This window comes from Monodelphis domestica, chromosome 3, assembly GCF_027887165.1.
Source record: "Monodelphis domestica isolate mMonDom1 chromosome 3, mMonDom1.pri, whole genome shotgun sequence".
Lineage (NCBI taxonomy): Eukaryota > Metazoa > Chordata > Mammalia > Didelphimorphia > Didelphidae > Monodelphis > Monodelphis domestica.
In genome coordinates this window covers 359,707,558-359,730,682 of record NC_077229.1, presented here as the reverse complement: position 1 = coordinate 359,730,682, position 23,125 = coordinate 359,707,558, and the positions used below count along the sequence as shown (strand labels likewise).

General features: G+C 33.6%; 1 long non-coding RNA gene across 1 annotated transcript in view; it reads right to left on the bottom strand.

Annotated features, from left to right (window-relative positions):
* Positions 1–23,125, bottom strand: part of LOC130458464 (uncharacterized) — a 33,182-nt gene that overhangs the window by 6,399 nt on the left and 3,658 nt on the right. The window contains exons 2-3 of the long non-coding RNA XR_008917780.1: positions 4,213–4,294; positions 3,378–3,583 (exon numbers count right to left, since the gene is read on the bottom strand). This is a non-coding gene — a long non-coding RNA (uncharacterized LOC130458464). The remainder of the gene's footprint in view (positions 1–3,377; positions 3,584–4,212; positions 4,295–23,125) is intronic.

The following is a 23,125-nucleotide window of genomic DNA, read 5'->3' as shown; positions in this document are numbered from 1 at the left end:
CATTTGCATCATTTTATCAGAGCTCTGAAGTTGGCCATAGTAAGGGAGAATTCTGCACTGAATATAGAATGGAGGGATCTCAAATTGGAGTTATTGTACAGGTTGGGAAGGCCCAAATGTAAAAAGTATGCAGGAAGATGTATCTCCTCTCTGAATCTCAGGATTATTCAAGCTAAATGTAAAGATCATTGTTCCCAGGAACAGCTGTGAGAAAAGACACTCTAAAACTTTAAGATGCTGGCGATAGGTAATGCACTGCTCTTTCATAGAGTCAGTCATGCTATGCAACAAGTTTATTCCATAAATAAAAGTTAAACAAAAGGAAACCCTGACTGTAGGTAAAGAGACTTTTTTTTTAACTAAAGGGTTTTTAAGAGTTATTTTTCTAACCCCAATATTATATACACTATTTGACAGAATAAGCAAAGAAGGAGTTTTGCCAAATTCATTTTATGATACAAATATGGTACTGATCCCAAAACCAGGCAGGTTAAAAACAGAGAAAGAAAACTAAAGAACAATCACCCTAATGAATATAGATGCAAAAATCTTAAATATGATACTAGCAAAAAGACTCCAGTAAGTCATCACAAGAGTTATTCACTATGACCAGGTAGGATTCAGACCAGAAATGCAAGGATGATTCAGTACTGGAAAACCATCCACAACAATGACCATATCAACAAACAAACCGACAAGAATCACATGATTATTTCAATAGATGCAAAAAAAGCCTTTGATAAAATACAACACCCATTCCTATTGAAAACACTAGAAAGTATAGGAATAGAAGGGCCTTTCCTAAATATAATCAACAGTATATATCTAAAACCATTAGCAAAAAATCATCTGCAATGGGGATAAATTAGAAGTCTTCCCAATAAGATGAGAAGTGAAACAAGGATGCCCATTATCACCTCTATTATTTAAAATTGTACTAGAAACACTAGTAATAGCAATTAGAGAAGAAAATGAAGTTGAAGGTATTAAAATTGGCAATGAGGAGACCAAGCTATCACTCTTTGCAGATGATATGATGGTCTACTTAAAGAATCATAGAGAATCAACCAAAAAGCTAGTGGAAATAATTAACAACTTTAGCAAAGTTGCAAGTTATAAAATGAACCCACATAAATCATCAGCATTTCAATATATCTCCAACCCATCTCAGCATCAAGAAATGGAAAAAGAAATTCCATTTAAAATCACCCTAGACAATATAAAATACTTAGGAATCTATCTGCTGAGACACAAAACACTCACCACACAATTAAAAATAGACCTAAATAATTGGATAAACATTGATTGTTCATGGGTAGGACGAGCTAATATAATAAAAATGCAATCCAACCCAAATTAATCTACTTTTTTAGTGCCATACCCATTGAACTACCAACATTTTTTTTCACTGAATTAGAAAAAAACATAACAAAGTTATTTTGGAAGAAAAAAAGATCAAGGATATCCAGGGAAGTCATGAAAAAAATGCAAATAAGGAGAATTTGCATTCCCAGTCCTCAAACTACACCACAAAGCAGTGGTCATCAAAACAATTTGGTGCTGGCTAAGAGACAGAAAGGAGGATCAGTGGAATAGACTAGGGGTAAGTAACCTTAGCAAGACACTCTATGTATGATAAGCCCAAACATGCCAGTTTTAGGGACCAAAACCCACTATTTGATTAAAAAAAAAAAACTTCTGGGAAAATTGGAAGACAGTGTGAGAGAGATTAGGTTTGGATCAACATCTCACACCCTACACCAAGATAAACTCAGAATGCATGAATAACTTGAATATAAAGAAGGAAAGTATAAGCAGATTAGGTGAACACAGAATACTATACTTGTCAGATGTTTGGGTAAGGAAAGACATTAAAACCAAGCAAGAGCTACAAAAATCACAAAATGGAAAATCAATAATTTTGATTACATCAAATTAAAAAAAGTTTTTGTATAAACAAAACCAATGCATCCAAAAATAGAAGATAAGAAACAAATTGGGAAACAAGCTTCATTACAAAAATCTCTGACAGATCTAATTACTCAAATTTATAAATAACTAAACCAATTGTACAAAAAAATCAAGCCATTCTCCAATTGATAAATGGGCAAGGGACATGAAAAGACAATTTTCAGTTAAGGAAATAAAAACTATTAATAAGCACATGAAAAAGTGCTATAAATCTCTAATAATCAGAGAAATGCAAATCAAAATAACTGAGGTAGCACCTCCCATCCAGCAGATTGGCTAATATGACAGTAAAGGAAAGTAATGAATGCTGGAGGGGTTGTGGCAAAGTCGGGACATTAATGCATTGCTGGTGGAGTTGTGATTTGATCCAACCATTCTGGAGGGCAATTTGGAACTATGCCCAAAGGGTACTAAAAGACTGTCTACCCTTTGTTCCAGCCATAGCACTACTGGGTTTTTACCCTGAAGAGATAATAAGGAAAAAGACACATACAAGAATATTCATAGCTGTGCTGTTTGTGGTGGCAAAGAATTGGAAAATTAGGGGATGTCCTTTAATTGGGGAATGGCTGAACAAATTGTGATATATGTTGGTGATGGAATGCTATTGTGCTCAAAGGAATAAAAAAGTGGAGGAATTCCATGGAGACTGGAACAACCTCCAGGAATTGATGCAGAGTTTAAGGAGCAGAACCAGGAGAACATCATACACAGAAATGAATATACCCTGTGGTATAATCGAATGTAATGGACTTCTCCATTAGTGACAGTGCAGTGATCCCAAACAAGTCTGAGGAATCTATGAGAAAGACCACTACCAACATTCAGAGGAAACATGGTGGGAATAAAACACTGAAGAAAAACAACTGCTTGAATACATGGGTCGAAGGGATATGGTTTGGGATGTAGACTCTAAATGAAGATCCTAGTGCAAACAACAACATAGGTTCTGATCAAGGACACAAGTAATACCCAATGAAATTGTAATTTGGCTACGAGAAGGGTGGGTGGAAGTGAGGGAGGGAAATAAACTGAGTATTGTAATAAAAAAATAAAAAAACAAAATATCCTTGTAAAGAAAAAAGTAAAGAAAAGAAAAAAAAAGAGTTATTCTTCTGTGCTCTCTTCCCTAAGGTGAAAAAGTCCAAGGGACAACAATAACTTATTTGCATATGAAGAAATGTCATTTTGGGTCAAGAGAGAAAAAACAGAATTATTTCCCAAAACTGACTTTAAATTCACTAATTTGGTCTCTCTGACATCCCTCTGAAAAGCATTGAATAACAACCTTCTAAACTGAGATTCCAGGATTAGCTTTTTTTTTTTTAAGCTGCTTAAAAATTAGAAGGTGTGGAAGTTCTTTTCTCCACTCTGAAAAATGGCTAAGGCAGGCCAGAAACACACACCTGGAGTGTGGAAAGGTATTGTGGCAGAAAGATTTTTAGAGGACACCTTCTGTTGAAAAAAAAATTGCTGGGATTCGCAGACTATATGGAAAACAATATCCTTGTATGCTGAGACAAGAGGATCAAGGAAGTTTTTGTTTCCTGAAAGTCACCAATTGCTCCCTTATTTTCTTAGCCTTTTATTGATATTTGGAAGATGTTCAATTCTGTGGAATCAAAGAGAAGCAAAGTGTTAGAGGAGAGGTATATGTCATAGATAGTACCAATAAATTATGTTTGGTTATAAAATTCATAAACAAATTCTCCAGTCAAAAAGTTTTGCCATTAGAGTTTAGAATGAAGAGATTTTCAAACTTCAAGTGATCCAGTGCAGTAAAAAAATGATTGCATATTTTGGCTTCAGACAATTTTGCCTCAAAAGCTAATTCTGCCATTATCAGGAAATGATATATCATGGTTCACAGATATTTGAAACTTTCCCATCTTTCTAGGATAAGAGCTTCCTGGATTATCTAGTCATCAAAGATCAGTAAATAAGAAAATTTTTACCACTTATGTGTCATGTAAAGAAAAAATAACAGGAGAAAATCTTAGAAATTGGCTTTAATAAATGTGGAAAGCATTCAAAGTTACTGGGTCTGTAGACACACACAATAAAAGAAAAAAAGACTTGGCAAAATACTCCTTGAGCAAAGTCTGACTTTATTTGGAGTGCAAGACAAATAAGCTAGAGATCAACAGATTCCCTAGTTGAATCTGAGACATCAGATCATCAACATTGACAATTTTTAATGCAAAAAAAAAAGACACTTACAGAGTAGGGATAAAGACTTACAAGGCAAAGTCATTCTTGATGTAGTATATTTGAACTCCAATTTCTGAGATATATCCAGGCTCTCTAAAGGCTTGCTGTCCTCCTACATGAATCAATTTGATACAAAGAAGAGTAAAATAAAATATATTCACACACTTGATTAATGTATGGTAACACACCATTAAAACTCTTAATTAGGTCCTACCCTTAGATTATATTCATTTTTTTTCATTGTGTCTTTGTTTATTTTATTTTTAATTTGGTCAATTTCAAACAAATTCCCTGGTTACAAAAATCATTTCTATTCGTCCTTCCCTTCCCCCCACCACTCCCCTCCTGTAGCCGATGCACAATTCCACTGGGTATTAAATGTATCCTTGACCAGAATTCATTTCCATATTTTTAGTATTTGCACTAGGATGTTCATTCAGTCTACATCCCCAATCTTATCCCCCTAGACCCATGTAATCAAGCAGTTTTTTATCTTCAGTGTTTTTACTCCAACAGTGTTTCCTCTGAATTTGGATAGTGCTCTTTCTCATAAATCCCTCCAGGTTGTTCAGGATCACTGCATTGCCACTAATGGAGAAGTCCATTACATTTGATTGTACCATAGGGTATCAGTCTCTGTGTACAATATTCTCCTGGCTCTGCTCCTTTCACTCTGCATCACTTCCTAGAGATTTCTCTAGTTCCCATGGAATTCCTCCATTTTATTGTTCCTTTGAGCACAGTAGTATTCCATCACTAACATACCACAATTTATTCAGCCATTCCCCAATTGAAGGGCATCCTCCCATTTTTCAATTTTTTGCCACCACAAAGAGTGCAGTTATGAATAGTCTTGTACATGTATTTTTCCTTATTATCTCCTTGAGGTACAAACCCATGCTATGGCTGGATCAAAGGGCAAACAGTCTTTTAGCACCCTTTTGGGCAAAGTTCCAAATTGTCCTCCAGAATGGTTGGGATCAATTCACAACTCCACGATCAATGAATTAATATCCCCACTTTGCCACATTCCCTGCAGCATTCATTACTTTCTTCTGCTGTCATGTAAGCCAATCTGCTATGTGTGAGGTGATACCTCAGAGTTTTTTTGATTTGCATCTTTATGATTATAAGAGATTTAGAGCACTTTTTCATGTGCTTATTAATGGTTTTGATTTCATTGACTGAAAATTGCTCATACATGATACTTGCCCATTTATCAACTGGAGAATGGCTTGATTTTATTGTAAAATTGATTTAGCACTTTTTGAATTTGAGTAATTAGACCTTTGTAAGAGGTTTTTGTTATGAAAATTATTTCCCAGTTTGTTATTTCCATTCTAATTTTGGTTACATTGGTTTTATTTGTACAAAATTTTTTTAATTTAATGTAGTTAAAATTATTTATTTTACATTTTGTGACTCTTTCTAAATCTTGCTTGGTTTAAAATTTTTTCCCTTCCCAATTGTCTGACATGTATACTATTCGGTGTTCACATAATTTACTTAGAGTTTCCTTCTTTATTCTCAAGTCATTCACCCATTCTGAGTTTATCTTGGTGTAGGGTGTTAGATGTTGATCCAAGCTTAATCTCTCCCACACTGTCTGCCAATTTTCCCAGAAGTTTTTATCAAATAGTAGGTTTTGGTCCCTAAAACTGGCATGTTTGGGCTTATCATACATAGATTGTCTTGCTAAGGTTACTTATCCCAAGTCTATTCCACTGATCCTCCTTTCTCTTATCCAGTACCAAATTGTTTTGATGGCCACTGTTTTATAGTATAGTTTGAAATCTGGAACTGCAAGGCCACCTTCTTTTGCATTTTCCCCCCCATGGTTTCCCTGGATATCATTGATCTTTTGTTCTTCCAAATGAATTTATTGTTTTTTTTTTCTATTTCAGTAAAAACATTTTTCATAAGTTCGATGTTTAAGGCAATAAATAAATAGATAAGTTTGAGTATGATAGTCGTTTTTATTATGTTAGTTCATCCTACCCATGAGCAGTTAATATTTTTCTAATTGTTCAGATCTAGTTTTAGTTGTGTGAAAAGTGTTTTGTAGTTGTGTTCATATAGTTCCTGTGTTTGTCTCAGCAGATAGATCGCTAAGCATTTTATATTGTATAGGGTGAATTTTGAATGGAATTTTTCTTTCTAATTCCTGCTGCTGGAATGTGTTGGAAATATATAGAAATCCTGATGACTTATGTGGGTTTATTTTGTATCCAGCAACTTTACTAAATTTGTTGATTATTTCCACTAGCTTTTTGGTTGATTCTCTAGGATTCTTTAAGTAGGCCAACATATCATCCATAAAGAGTGATAGCTTAGTCTCTTCATTGCCAATTTTAATACCTTCAATTTCTTTTTCATCTCTAATTGCTACTGCTATTGTTTCTAATACAATGTTAAATAATACAGGTGATAATGGGCATCCTTGTTTCACTCCTGATCTTATTGGGAATGCATCTAGTTTATCCCCATTGTAGATGATGTTGGCTGATGGTTTTAGATAGATACTATTTATTATTTTTAGGAAAGACCCTTCTATTCCTATGCTTTTTAGTGTTTTTAATAGGAATTAGTGTTGTATTTTGTCACAGGCATTTTCTGCATCTATTGAGATAATAATATAATTTTTGTTATTTATTAAATGTGTATGGTTTTCTTTATATTGAACCACCCTTGCATTCCTGGTATAAATCTATCCTGATCACAGTGAATAACCCTCCTGATCACTTGCTGGAGTCTTTTTGCTACTATCCTATTTAAGATTTTTGCATCTATGTTCATTAAGGAGATCGGTTTGTAGTTTTCTTTCTCCATTTTTGATCTACCTGGCTTTGGAATCAGTACCATATTTGTGTCATAAAAGGAATTTGGTAGAACTCCTTCTTTGCTTATTATGTCGAATAGTTTATGTAGTATTGGGATTAGTTGTTCTTTGAATGTTTGATACAATTCACTTGTGAATTCATCAGGCCCTGGGGATTTTTTCCTAGGCAATTCTTTGATGGCCTGTTCAATTGTTTTTTCTGATATGGGATTATTTAAGAATTCTATTTCTTCTTCTATTAATCTAGGCAATTTATATTTTTTGTAAATATGCATCCATATCACCAAGATTGGCATGTTTATTGCCATATAATTGGGCAAAATAGTTTTTAATGATTGTCTTAATTTCCTCTTCACTGGAGGTGAGTTGTCCCTTTTCATCTATGATACTGTTAATTTGCTCTTCTTCTTTCCTTTTTTTAAATAGATTGACCAATACTTTGTCTATTTTATTTGTTTTTTCAAAATGCCAGCTTCTAAACTTATTTATTAGTTCAATAGTTGTATCACTTTCAATTTTATTAATTTCTCATTTAATTTTTAGGTTCTCTAATTTGGTTTTCTTCTGGGGATTTTTAATTTGTTAGCTTTCAAGTTTTTGGATTTGCATGTCCAAATCTTTGACCTCTGCCATCCTTAATTTGTTAATATATGAACTCAGGGATATAAATTTTCCCCTGAGTACCAATTTTTCTAAGATTTCATTCATCTCTTTTAATTCTTTCTTATTTATTTTTTTATTTGATTTATCTAAATTTGATAGTGATAGGTTCAGGTCTCTCACTAGTATAATTTTACTATCTATTCCCCCCTTAAATTCTACTAGTTTTTTTTTCCATCAGAAATTTGGGTGCTGTACCATTTTGGTGCATACATGTTGATTAGTGATATTTCCTCACTGTCTATCCTCCCTTTTATCAGGATGTATTTACCTTCCCTATCCGTTTTGATTTAGTCTATTTTTATTTTGGTTTTGTCAGATATCATGATTGCAATTCTTGCCTTCTCTCTATCATTTGAGGCCCAATAGGTCTTGCTCCAATCTTTAATTCTGACCTCATGAGTATCTACCCACCTCAGGTTTGTTTCTTGTAGACCACATATGTTAGGGTTTTGGATTCTAATCAACTCTCCTATTCGTCTACTTTTTGTGGGTCAGTTCAACCCATTCATGTTCAACTCCATGGTTGTCACTTTTGAATTCTCTAACATTTTGATATCCTCTCCTAATTCTGTCCTTTTTTCTTTTAGTATATCCTTTCAAACTAGTGGTTTACTTTTAATAAATCCCCCTAATCACCTCCCTTGATAAGCTTCCCTTTCTAGTCCCTCCCTTTTTGTTCCCTTTTTGTTTTTTTTTAGGGTCTGTTAAGTTCCCTCTCCACTCTCCTTCCTTCCCTTTTTGTACTCCCTCCCCCTCACCCCCTTAGTTTTACCTGCTCCCTTACTCTTTTGAATAAGATAGAATTCAAGATACCAATGGATCTAGATGTTCTTCACCATCAGAGTTGATTTCACTGAGAGTAAGGTTTAAGTATTACCTATTAGGTTTCTCTTCCTATTCTTCTTATAGGAGTATTTTCCCCTCCCTTTCCCTTGTGTATCTTTTTGTGAAAAGGATTGTCCCATTTATTTTCTTTCTTCAAGTATCTCTTGGTACCATCTTGGATTCCCTCCCCCATCCTTTTGCTTTTTTTTGCATAACATCTTATATTCCTTAATGCCACATGCTTTTCCTATGAGTGATTCTTCTAATTACTATTATAATGAATACAGTTTTTCAGAGTTACACATACATTTCCCCATATATTAATATATAATTTGATCTAATCGTAGCTCTTAAAGATGAGAGTTTGAATACAAAGAAAAAACATATCTCTCCTTTTCCCTCTTTTTCTTATTTACCTTTTCATGTTTCTCTTGCTCTTTGTATTTGGAAATAAAACTTTCCAATTAGTTTTGGTCTTTTCTTTACAAATTCTTGGAAATCTATTTTGTTGAATTCCCATACTTTCCCCTGGAAGCATATAGTCAGTTTTGATGTATAGATGATTCTTGGTTGAAGATTCAGTTCACTTGCCTTTCTGAATATAATGTTCCACACCTTGTGGTCCTTTAGTGTAGAAGCTGCCAGGCCTTGTGTGATCCTAATTTGTGCTCCTTGGTATCTAAATTGTCTCTTTTTGGCTTTTTGTAGAATGTTCTCCTTATCTTGTAAGCTTTGGAATTTGGCAATTACATTCTTGGGAGTTGTCTTTTTGGGATTTAGTATAGAGGGTATTCTATGAACTTTTTCAATGTTTATTTTGCCCACTTGTTCAAGAACATCAGGGCAGTTTTCTTGGATGATTTCTTGTAGTATGATGTCAAGATTTCTGTTTTTTTTTCCGGTTTTTCAGGTAGACCAATGATTCTCAAATTGTCTCTCCTTCCTCTGTTTTCCTGATCTGTCACCTTGTCATTGAGATATTTTATGTTTTCTTCTATTTTGTTGGTCTTTTGACTTTGATTTATTAATTCTTGCTCTTTTGCTAGACCATTGGTTTCCAGTTGCTCAATTCTGATCATTAAGGCCTGGTTTTCTGCTTTAACCTTTTGATTTTCAGCTAAAATTTTTTGGTTTGTGCTATATTTTCTTATTTCCTTTTTGAACTATTTCCCACTTATCTTGCCAGAAGGCTTCCATCTTTTTTATAAGCTCCAACTTAAATTCTTCCAGAGCTTGTGGACAATTTCCACTTCTTTTGGAATATTTTGGTGCATTTATTTGGATTTCCTCTTCTACTCTTTCCTCTGTAGTCTGTATTTTTCCTCTGTAAAAATTATCCAAGGTCATCCTCATCTTCTTGTTTTTCTTGTTGTTGTGAAGTTGTTCCAGGGCACTGTTTCCCATCACTATGGTTGTTTTCCTTCCTTTTCCAGGCAGAAATCTGAGTGAGGAGGGCAGGTTCTCTGTGTATGGAGCTAAGGAGCAAGGTTTTTGCCTGAGTCAAGCTCTAGAATCTCCATAGCTGCATTACCTTCCCGGGACTGCGCAAGGTCTGCGTTCCCCTACCTACCCACTGGGGTTTTGAGTGTAACTGGTCTCAGGGGTATGTCCTTGGTGGTCTTAGTCAGCTCCCAAGTCCTAGAGCTGCCCCTTGCTTGTTCCAGGGGTGCCCCTCATTCCCTTGTTGATTCTGGCAAGCACTGGCTCTTACTCTGGCTCCGTAGGTGGGGTGGGGTAGGGTAAATTTGCTAAAGTTTGGGTGGGAGTGTTTTCACTCCCTTATTCTGTGGAAATGCCCAAATCCCACATACCTTTAATGCTTTGCCCTACTGTAGATTCCCTTTGTTCTCATGGGAATGGCTTTTTGGGGACTTTTTAGGTTGTCTATATCAGTGGGTCTGAGGAAGGGATGGGTGCAGTATCTAGACTGCTGCCATGCTTACCTGGAAGTCTCTGAGACTATATTCTTAATCTAGGTATATACATAGTTATTGGACTTTAAAAGACACCATTTCATATATGTAAAATTCTCCTTCTATTGCTCAATTGCTACTCCTATTTAATAACAAAAAAATAGAAATACATTTGCAGTGGTAAAAGATGAATGTCTTTCTCTATATTTTAATGTCATTACCTATTTAGCAAGAATTTAAAGCCATATTTCATCTTAAATGCTCTGGTTTCATTCATGATTCATCATTATGTTAATTGCAATTTAAAATTTTTTCAAAGATATATTTTTTCCAAAATGTTCGAAAAAAAAATTTAACTCTGGTCACTTCTCTCTGAATCAGAAAAAAAGGTCTCTTCACCATTCTCTCAAATTGTTAATTCATTATTTCACATGGAACAATATATTTCATTGTATTTATAAGCTATATATATATATATATTTGTAATTTGTAATATATATATTTGTAATATATATATATATATTTGTAATTTCCCAAAATGGGGAGTATCTCTGAATTTTCTGCTTTTGGCTACTATAAAAAGAATAATTATAGAGATATTTGTACATATAAGTCCTTTTCCTTTTTGATGTTTTTGGGGGATTGACTTTGTATTGATGTTGCTTGGTCAAAGATAATACATATTTATTAACTTTGGGGCAGGCATAGTTCCACATTTCTTCTGATTAATTGGACCAATTCACAGCACATAATAGGTTACTTAAACACTTGTTTTCCCACAGTCCCTTGGAGAAATATTTTTAGTGATTGTATACTTGATGATTTGTGCTTGGACTACTGTTTGTTTTAATAATTTAACATTTATAAATAAGAAGACCAAAATTCCTCAAACCTGAAATGATATCCTTCATATGCGGCACATACTGGAAGAATATTTTTAATTAAAAGAGAACTTTATTGCTAAAAATCAAAACCTAGTGCAAAAGTAGTCTGAACTTATCTATAGCTCAGCTGGAAAATCCATTTATAATATTGTAACAAGGTCTAGAAAACATCTTCTCTTCAAAAGAAGTTGTTTCTGTTATACAACACAAATCATAAAAATAAATAAAAGGTTTATTTTTATCAGTGGTGCAAATAAAGGAATATAGAAATGTTACACATTATATTTATTGAATATATATGCTAGGATTTCCTGCGTAACATTTTGGGCAATAATTGGTCTACATTAAAAATGTCTTAATGTTTAAGAAATTAGATGTATCTAATAGAACTAAATTATTCCATCACATAAAGATTAAATTCTAAGTTCTTGAGGTATTATGTTAATTTAGAAGGACAATTTTGGTATTGCATCTATTAAGAAATAAATTCCCTAAAATTACTACTCAGATTCCTCATATTGTTTTGGCAGTAAAGTTCCAGAAGATATTATCAAACTGAATATAAATCCAAGAATTTATGCAGTTTTGTTGTTGAAGCTAGGAAAATTCTGAACTATTATATGATCATTATGTTGACTCCACTGTGATGGTGTTGTTCCCTTTTTTTGCTTTTTTTTTGTTTTTCTTTTTGGCAGAGCACCGTTTAAAGACTACTAAGTTATAGAAAGACTAAAAATTGTTTTGCTCATGAGAGTTTAAGGACCAAAGTAATAGAAGTTCAGATCATTAGTTGTATTTATTTGCAAAGTACTACCCGTGGAGCAAAACAACAAAAATAACAGCCTTGTAAGTCCACAGAGTGGTATGGTTTGACAACAGGTTTGCCAACAGTTTATGTTAAAATGCTCTTGTTCAAAGACCTCTTCAATATTATATGATGGCTAAAGAATACCAATGAATTCATTGATTCAATACACAAAATACCTAAAAACCAAGTTTATAATCAAAATATACTTTGGGGAAATAGAATTGAAAGTTATTTCTAATTCTATTTTTTAATACTTAAGCTGGTAAGTCCAAACTCCTTATCCTTCAACTACATTCTGGTAAAAACTTGCCTAAAGGTCATGTTTCTATCTCGTAATTACTTCCACTCAGGACTCAGTTCTATTATGAATTAAATTTCTGCTATTTATTACAATATTATCTAATATCATTTTATGTTATTTTTGTTTATTTTATTAATTATTTTTATTTTGTTAATATATTTTTATTTTATATATTTTCATTTTTAAATATTTTCCTTATATTTTTTATTTTAATATTTATATTTTATATTGATACATGTATTTATATATTTTTCTATATTTTATTATATAATGACATAATATAATAATCCACTCTATATTATAAGATAATATAAAATTATAAATAAAATTTACAAATTAAATTTGGCATTGTCTACATCTGTCAACTAATTCTGTGATTCTACCTTTGTAGATTATTTTGGTACATAACTTTTTAAAAATTTATACTATTTTTATTTTTTTGTAAACTACTTCACCCATTGCCCACTTAATTCAAATTCAAGTTGATCAACCAGTATCTAGTGACTATATCCATGAAGACTATATTTATGTGTGTAGACTAATCCTTTCACTTGAATATTACTTCCATCTCCCAAAGAGAAAGTAATAGGAAGGAGCTCTGGTGATTTTTAACTCATATCATCATTAAAATGTCTACCAAAAAGGATTGTCTAACCTTTCTCAGGGGACATCCAAAAGATGTACAGTCAAGCCAATCACAAGAAAGACATGCCTAGTTATAAAAGCTAGTCAACCCTCCCCCAGGCCTTTTGATCATTTAGAAAGAACCCTAATCAATTCATTAGTTGCTGCTAGACTAACTAATACATTGATTGCGCTCAGACCATTATCTCAGTTAACTGTAAGTTTTAAACCAAACATGGGGAAAGGAAGAAATTCAAAGAATATATAAAGGAGTTTTTGGAGGAAAAAGAACAAATACTAGCAATTCTTGGAATGAAGGAGACTTTATGATACAATAAAAAAACCATTTGTAGAATTTCCTAGGGCACTCTGCCCTGGTCAATAAACATGAGGAGTACTGCATTCAATTCTGCATACATCTGTTTGCAAAGGACATTGAAAATCTGAAGATTACCAGCAGAGATAAGCTACAATATAGTCGACCATGAGACCATAATATAATTATTAATTCAAGGCATTTGGAATGTTTTGACATTTAAAGGAGATGTAAAGGGTTTTGTTTGGTTGGTTTTTTAGGGGGAAGGATGTGGGGGTAGGGAATAACACTCTCTTCCAATATCTAAAAGACTTTTATGTGAAAAAAAGGTTAGTTCTGATTATTTTTGTGTATGTCTTGGTTGGTTGGACAAAGAATATTTTTAAAATTATTTAGTCTAGGATTCTATCATTCTTCCTTCCTTCCTTCCTTCCTTCCTTCCTTCCTTCCTTCCTTCCTTCCTTCCTTCCTTCCTTCCTTCCTTCCTTCCTTCCTTCCTTCTTTCCTTCCTTCCTTCCTCCCTTTATTGCTCTTTTTTTTCTACTTTGATCTCAGAAAGTAAAAGTTGGAACAAAAATTAAAATTTGTAGAAAGATAGATTTCATTTTCAAAGATAGTAAAAAAAAACTTACTAGTAATTAGATATAATATCCAAAAATAAAATAATCTGCTTTGAAATAAAGTGGATTTTTCTTCATTGAAGGACTTTAAGTAGAAAATGAAGAAATAATGGTTAGGAAATTATAGATGCCATATAGCTATGAGTTTATAATATAAATAATTGAGATAGAACTGATCTCAAAAGCCAGATACTCCAATCCCTAATTTCATAGATGAAGATGAATAAACAGGCCCAGAAACAAAACGTGATATGTTCAAGGTCTAGATTGTAAGTGGTAAATCCAGATTTTAAATTGAGGGTCTCTGATTTGAGATTTGGAACTTTCTTCACTGTAAGGTACTGTCTTTTAAATTATCTAAAAGATCATTTTCTCAGTATCTTCTCACTCCAGAATTCTGTGATTCTAACTTAGAAAAAAATGTTTGGGTATTATTTGTCATAAGATAAAGCTAAAACTAAATTTTATTTCACTGTGGTCCTCCTGTTTAAAAAACTCTCAAATGTAAGATGAAGATAAGTTTATGTTGCTACTTGAATGAGTTTTATGCCTACAGTTACGTAGCTGAAAGAAATCTAAAGAGCTGACAAGATTCCAGTTTGTGTAATGTTCATTACTTATGAGAAAAAGTATTAGCTTAATTCAAGAAAATGTTACCTTGATAGCTTTACTCAAAAAAAGAATTTTCATATATACATGTTAAATTTATGAAAGATTGCTTGATGGATATGTCAACAGAAATAATAATTTTGATGACATTTTCCTTAACATAAAATAAGGTAAAAAATGGGCAGCTTGGTGGCACAATAGCTAAAGTGCTAGACCTGATGTCAGGAAGACTATTTTTTAGGTAAAATTTGGCCTCAAACACTTTCTAGCATTGTGACCATTGTCAAATTACTTAACTCTCCTTTCCTCAGTTTTCTCATTTCTAAAATGAGCTGCAGAAGAAATGGCAAACAAAACCATTGAAGTATCTTTGCCAAGAAAACCCTAAATTGAGTAGTGGAGTGTCAGGATTGAAACAAATAAACAACAGATAAACAAAACAAAGAGATGTACACTCTCCAAAGGTGGTGAATTTAATGTGCAAGGGATTTAGTTACCTAATCCAGACCTCTCATTTAATAAAGAAAGGTATTATGGCCCAAATAGGTGAGGTGACTTGCTGATAGTACAAATGTTCATCACCAACAGAAGAGGTTCACAGGAATCTCCAGGAACTTCAGCTTGAGAATAATATTTTCCTGATTTGAATGGACCCTGAAAATTTGTCAAACCTCTCCAGTGAGAGCCAAAATTACTCAGAACTCTCCACCCAAATTTCCACTGTAAGGATAAAGGATGAAAAGAATGCCTATTTTCTAAATTATGCTCTAACATTTGATTGATGTGAACACATATCTTTATTTTTTACATTTTAAGATGGGGATTCATCATGTCATTTAGATTGGAAGTGTTGTGATAACTCGGGGGCCTAATTCCACCATTTATGAATGGGAATCTTTGACTCTGAATAGCTCCTCTCTAGGAAATTTGGTAAATTCATATTCAACTGCAAGGACTTCTATTAAGATCAAATTTAGCATATACAGTCATCATGTGTAGCTCACTGTAGCTCAGAAAACCTGAACTCAAGAGATTCATAAGCCTCAGTTTATCTGTTATCTGGATTTATAGGTTTGTTCCACCATAATTAGCTATAAATTCCTCTTAGAATGGTATGACAGATGGACCAATAACTGGGGCTAGATTTGGGTAGTATGAGAAAGCATACCTGAGAGAATGTGCTATTTTGTAGTTTTTACAATGACTCTAAGATTCTCTTTGAATGAAAAAAAAATCTAATTTTTAACATGAATATTCACCTAGTAGTAACGGAAATTACACACATTCTACACAGAAAAGAAAGGAAGATACCAAATGATAGAAATCATTAGACTACCTGTTATTGATGAAACAGTGTGGAAAAGTAACATAAAAAGACATGAAATATGTGCATGCTACAGAAATTGATAGTAAGTATCTTGTGTGAATCACAAATTGAGTACAATTTCTTCTCTCTTAGGGAACTGAGCACAATTTCTTCCGTCTTATGGTAAGCTTTAACTTGCCAATTAGAAGTCTTCCTTGCCACATTTTCTACCCCAATGACTTACACAAAAACATCCTGTGGTGATAGCTCTTATGAGAGACTGCAACAAATCTCCGATTCCAGAAACCAGCTCGACCACTAAGGTCACTATTATCTAATCAGCCATCTCTGGAAAATGTTCTCTTGATCTCCTTTTGTCTGAAACCTTTCCTCTCTTTTGTAGTTTAAGCATATATAAGCCTCATGTATACTGACTTCGGGGAGTGTCTGCCTGTGTGGGTAAGCCTCACTTTCTGGAACACTGAATAAATCCCAAGACAACTTTAATATTCTTTGAACCCTCACTATTCCCATGCAACCCACACTTGCATGTTGCATTGTTGTCCCTATAGAATCAAGAGACTTAGAGGGAGATCTTACTCCACTAGGATGGACCTCCCATTCACCCATCAAATACAAGGTTCATACTGAAGAAAAAGGAATGAGCAGTTTACATTTTTCCAAGCATATCACCATTTAAAATTGAGTGCTAAATTTAAATGCTAATGTTCTTTGCCACAGAAGAAAAAAGAATGCTAAAATCAAGTCAAATCTAAACACAAATACATTCTCGTGTATCTTTTTCTTCTTTGTGTCTCCCTCTGGTCTCCAACAGGGCTAATTAATACTTAGTTTGATAAATCAAAGGTTTGATATTATCTCTATTCTCTAGAAAGACTGCAACTTTTTCAATAGATGACTCACTTCAATTAATTAGCTACCTTTAGATCCTGAGCTTTTTAATGTATATAATTTATTATAATGGCTACCTTTGGATGGCTAGAGAATTCAGGGCATTTAACTTGATCTTTAGTTTGTGTTCTTCTTAATTATTCTTTGGATATATTTGTATTTGACTTTAGATTTATACCAAATTATTTCTTACTTTGTTTATGAGATCAAGAATTCAATTAAAAATCTAATGTCAATTAAGAATTCATATGACTATGGAAATAATAGATTATATCCACAAAATGTAAAAAAAAGAAAGAGTTCTATTTATTTGTGTGTTTGTGTACATGTGTCTTTGTATATTTTGCATATTTGCATAGAAATTATTCTGAGATAAACCACAAATATGTTATCTGTGTCCAAAATATATCATATCACATATCTGCCCTAAAATTTCTGAATCCAAGAAGGATCTCTAACATGATTACATATGCCTTATTCAATGCACTGTGCCACAGAAGCAGATGAAAACACTTTTTAACAGTTGTCAGAAAGAACAAAGAGCTGAACTCCCATTGGAGATATATGAATCTTGCCTGACTCAGATATTAAATAGCTTAGAACAGAGTCTATAAGGGGAGCATAATGAATTTGATGGTTCAACAAGTGAAATCTCAAATAAATACTTGAGACTTTGGTTGAAACGCCACTGTGGACTTAGATTCTTACATAAAAGCGAATTTCAGCAAAAATACAAAATTCCTAGAGAATTCTGGAACCCAGCTTTATAAACTTCCTGAATATTACCATCCTCTGTGAGAGAGAAGCTTCAAATTTATGTCCTGAGAAGTATAAATTTATCATAGGTCCTATTAGCCTCAAAGATTTTGACTTTCAGAAACCACTCAACTTTGGACTTGCTCCCACGTTGTAGTGTTTTTTTCATCCCCACATGGTGCTTCTTCAGGGAACCTAGGGATATGGTACATAACTAAGTCCCCATTTATAACTGGCCCCACCTATTGTGGAAGAAAGGAAATGTCCTTTCATAGGTCTCTAGCCTGGCTTAGCTTATCTTCTTGTCTCCCTGAGACAACCACCCTGAGAAAGGTGTAAATACCTTTCGATTCTGCTCACTCTATCTGGTTTCCTGGTTTTGCTTGCCTAGGAAGAAAAAGAAAACAAACACAAACACACAAATAAAAAACAAACAAACACAACACCATTGCATAGAGTTATTCTTTCTGCTCCCCTGGCCTGCTGTGCTTGAGAATACAGATGCCATTCCACTCTTTTTTTTTTTTTCCTCACTTGATCTCCTGGCTTAGTTTTCCTGAGAAGCAAAATATATTCCAACTTACTTTTGCCTCAGTCTCTTGGCTTGGCCTGCGTGCCTAGGAAAGACAGAAACACTTTTCCATCAATTTCCCTCCACTAAAAGGTTAAAAATATTTTTTTTCTTCTTCCTAGTTCCCTAGTTTTGCCTAACCTGGTACGGTCTGAATGTTGGGGAAAGATAGAAATACTATTTTATTCTACTTCCTCCACTGCTCTCCTGGCCTGCCTCCATGCCTAGGAAGAACAGAAACACCATTCCATTGAGGTCCAAATACAAGAAGAAAATATAGATCTGGACCCTTTAACTACTAACCCAGACTGGCTGATGGAAGAGAGAATTGTCATACTATTAGAACCTCTCCACTTTCTTATGTGCCTGACCTGTTTGAGAGCCTTTCTGTCTGAGAGGGGAAGAAGTAGCCTTCTGCTGAGTTACCTCTACTTATCAGCTTACTTGAACTTGCTGCTACATACATAGTTCAATCTCCAGTTTCCTACACTATAGTACTATATGACCTCATTAGAAAACTCCAACTTGATGCCCATCTCCTAGAGAAAACTTAGGTGCTATCATTTTCCTATGACATGGTCTCAGAGCCCAGTCTATAGTCATCCAATTCCTAATCCTCCACCCTACCTTGTTCAGATTCTCTTCAACCCAATGTCCTCCATTTAATGTCCCAAATTTAAACTGTCCATCCCTACTACTGTTTGAAATGCCTGTCTCATAGGTAACAAACCTTACCTTAAGTATTCCTTTACCCTTTCTTTCCCCATTCTGACTCTCACTTAAAATTGCTTTCCCCCCAATAACATAATCTCCCCTACCATACTTTTTAATAATGCTTTCACTTTTCTGCATATCCCTCTCATTCCAATTACTAGCTGAGGTGGAGAATTTTAAATATTTCTTGTTCCTTAAGTCATTTTCTTGCTCTTCATCTACTACCATTATTCAGTAACCTCTCTTCTTGTGAAGAAGTTAATTCAATCCATATGTACTACCCAATCAAGTCATCTAGCAACCTTCCAGGATACATCCTTTCTTTCTTTGATGACCTATGCCTAGATCATTGTCTTTCTCTCCACCTGATTTTTCCGCTACATATAAGGAAATTTTGACATACATATTGATACTTCCTCAATTGCTTGAAACTTTCAGACTATCAACTACCCATTTCTCATAACTTATTCTTAGACCCTCCTCAAATACACACCAATTTGACCCTATCTTTAATCTTGCTATTGGTGATAAATGTGTCATATCCATATTAATAAATTTTGAAATTTACATTTGTGATAAAAATATTACAGTACATTGCTATTCCACATTTCTCTCTGTCTTTGATACTCAAACTTCTTTCTACACTCGTATCATGTACTCCTTAGTTCCCATGCATGGACTATACTATTCTGTCTTCCTAAACTTAGTCCATTGGTAAGCCAGTTCCACTCTAAATTATTCTTTTATTCGACTGATGATCTTACCTTGTCTTTTATTCATCCCATCATAATCTTCCCCAAACCTTTTTATTCATACCTCTCATGCCTCCATCTCCCTTAGACTTCACAATTGCAAAACTTACCATAAAATAATTTGCTTCCATTCACTAACAGCTCTCTCTTTCCCCATATCATCTCATATCACTTAAATATATTCCATCACTATTTGCTCTTTCATACCTGTCTCACAAGAGATAGCACTTCTTGGCAAGACAAAACTCTTTATATTCTCAAGTGATTTAATTCAAATACATATTCACCAGGAGATTTTCCCTCTCTATCATTCCTACTCATTCATGAGCCTTTCTTTGTATTCTCAGCATTCAGTGTATTGCCTGGCATATTTATGGTGCTTATTAGTTGATTGTATACTTGACTTGAGACCTACTTTCCACAAAAACCATAATGCTAACAATTCATATCAAATATAGAACAGCCATTCACATACTCAAGTAAAACAACTTATTTTTTTTTAAATAGCTCATAAGGAATTGAAGCAATTCTCTTCCTAGTATCTCACTTCCCCCCAAAAGAACTCTTACAAATCTTATAATAATATGGATTTACCTCCTGCTGTAGAGAAACATGGTTTTGCTAGATAGGAGAGCCCTTTTCACAAAACATGCACTCTTTTAATAATTTATAGTATTAGCAAATGTCAGCTTTTTACTCTCTTCCAGTGGCTGACATTTCAAAAACTTCTACTTTACCTCCTACTTCCCTCTATCTTGAGACACCTGATTGAGAATACATATAAATGAGTATGCTTCTTTGACTTCCTTTACATAGCTAAGTTTAACCCTTTGGAGTCCAGTGAAACATCTTACTCCACCATTAGACCTGATGCTTCTAAATTTAGGGTTGTATGGCTTTGCCATATCTATGCTATGATTGTGAGATTTTGAAGTTGATATATAGGAGGGCTCTACAATTATAGGCAAGTATCCTTTCCAGGGACAAATGCATCCTCTCAGATTTATACTAAGTTCATTCTAAATCAATTTAACTATGGATAGTTAGATCTTTTCCCATGGATAGATAATATAGAAATATGTCTAAAAATTACTAAATCCTGAGCCATTCTTAGTCTTAATGTAATAAAATTTAATCATTCATTTAAAATATTTACCTCCTATATTAAAATCAGTATTGTGTATTGGTTACAAAGCAGAAGAGAGGTAAAGCCTCAGTGGGGTCATAGAAACATGGGATGTCTGAGGCCAGATTTGAACTCAGGATCTCTTGTCTTTATGACTAGTTCTCAGTCCACTGAGCCTCCTAGGTATTCATAATCATTAATTTTCAGTGATGTATGTATGAATAAGACAACAAATCTCTGAATCTTAATGAATGGACTCCCAGACTCTTAGGGAGAAATAATCCACATAAAGTTTCACTTCCTGGCACCATTTTAAATTGATTAAACTTCTTGATCAATTTGATGTGTTTAAATACCAGAATATTCTATCACGATTCATTAATTATTAGCTGAATTTGCATGTGTCATTCAGTAAACTTCTATAGAAGTTAAATGATAGACTTGAACTGGATGAGGTCTATGAAAATTCAGTCTTTATTAAATTAGTGATTCCCATATACAAAATTAGAGATGGGAACATTAAGATAATGGCAAACTAGTCTAAACTATGGCTGGGTAAATATTCCTCTGCCTCATATTCAGGCTCTGCTTGAAAAACATCAATAATGGGGACCCTATTATGACAAGGTAAATCATATCTCTGTAGAATAGTTCTATAAGGAAGTTGTTATTTTTCTTTATAATAATCCTAAATTTGTTACTTTTTAATTTCCATCCAGTGATCTTAGTTCTGCACTCAGCAGGCAAATAGAGTAAGATTAATTTATCTTCACATGAACACCTTTCACATATTTAAAGGTAGAAACTCTATCCTCTTTGTGTCTTATCCAGGAATATCCCCAGTTCTTCCCATTAATCTTTATACAATGTTAAATCCAGCCTTTTCCATATGTCAAACTTCTCTGGGTGTTCTCCAGCTTATCAATGTCACTCCAAAAATTATGATACCAAATATACCCCCTATACAGAGGGCAATGCGTAGTTAACTTATTTCTGTATGTTAATACATTAAATGGAGCCCAATAATTCATTAGTTTATTGGGGTGGGGTGGCTCTCATATCATATTTAGATGCTTTGAATTGAGTTTAATGTCAAATCCGAAATAGCTTCAGTTTTTTTATCAGTATTCCTAGCATCTAGTATAGTTCACAGAACCAGTAAGCACTTAATAAATATTTGAATGATTTAACATTTCTAATAATCTAAAATCATTTTAAGAAGAAATGCTGTCAAGGTTCACCTTTTTTCTTTACTCTTGTGAAGTTGATTTGTTTTGAATCATAGAAAAAAAAACTATACATTTGTTGATATTAGATTTCATCTCTTTACATTTGGTCCTGTGTTTTAACAAACAGTTAAGATCTTTTTAGTACCAGCTCTGTAATGTAATGTATCACCTATCCCAGAAAGCTTTGGATTGTGTGCAAATTTTAAACATGACATCTATGTCCTTATCTAATCTATTGATGAAACCAATATTTAAAAAAAACACACAAGAAAAATATCAAAAAAAGAGGGCCATCATATGCTTTCCTTCCTTCTTTCTTTCCTTCTTTCCTTCATTCTTCCTTCCTTTATTCCTTCCTCCCTTTTTCCTTCCTTTGTTCCTCCCTTCCTTCCTATCTCTCTTCTTCCCTCCATTCTTTCCTGCCTCCCTCCCTCCCTTTCTTCTTTTCTTTCTTACTTCCCTTTCCCCCCTTTTTTTCCCTTTCTTTCCTTACTTCCTAATTGACATGAAGCCATTAATGGCTACTCTTTGGGTCCTCTTTCAATTATTACCTAAAATCTAAGATTGTACTATCACCTAACCCACATCTCTCCATCTTTTTTCAGAAATTATTATAAGATATTTTAACAAATATTTTAAAATACTAGACAATATTGATACAAAGGTTTAGTAACCATATTAAAACAATTAATATGTTTAGCTTGACATTATCTGTCCTTGATGAGGCCATGAACTTTATGTCACTGATTACATTTCTATATCTATAATAACAATCTCTTTATTAGTATCATCTATCTATTGACCATGAATAGAATTCAAATTCACCTTTTCAAGGTTAGATTATCCTACTTTTCTGGAAATTGAAAAACTTGATCTTCTTGTGCCCAATGGTACTTCTTTCATTTTCCATTTTCTTTCAAAGATCACTTACTATGTTTCCAAATTTAAATCAACTATTACATCTACCAGTTCCTTCAGTATCTGAGGACATAATTCAGGGGCTAAATTCCATGAACCAGTCAAGTTTCTAGTTCCTCTCTTAATGTGTCTCCTTACTTTTCTTGGGTATTAACTCCATATTACTCATAGATGTTCTTATATTAAAAGATAAAGATAATTCTTTATATTGAGGAAATTAGAAGTGAAATAAGAATTGAACAGTTTTGTTATATTTG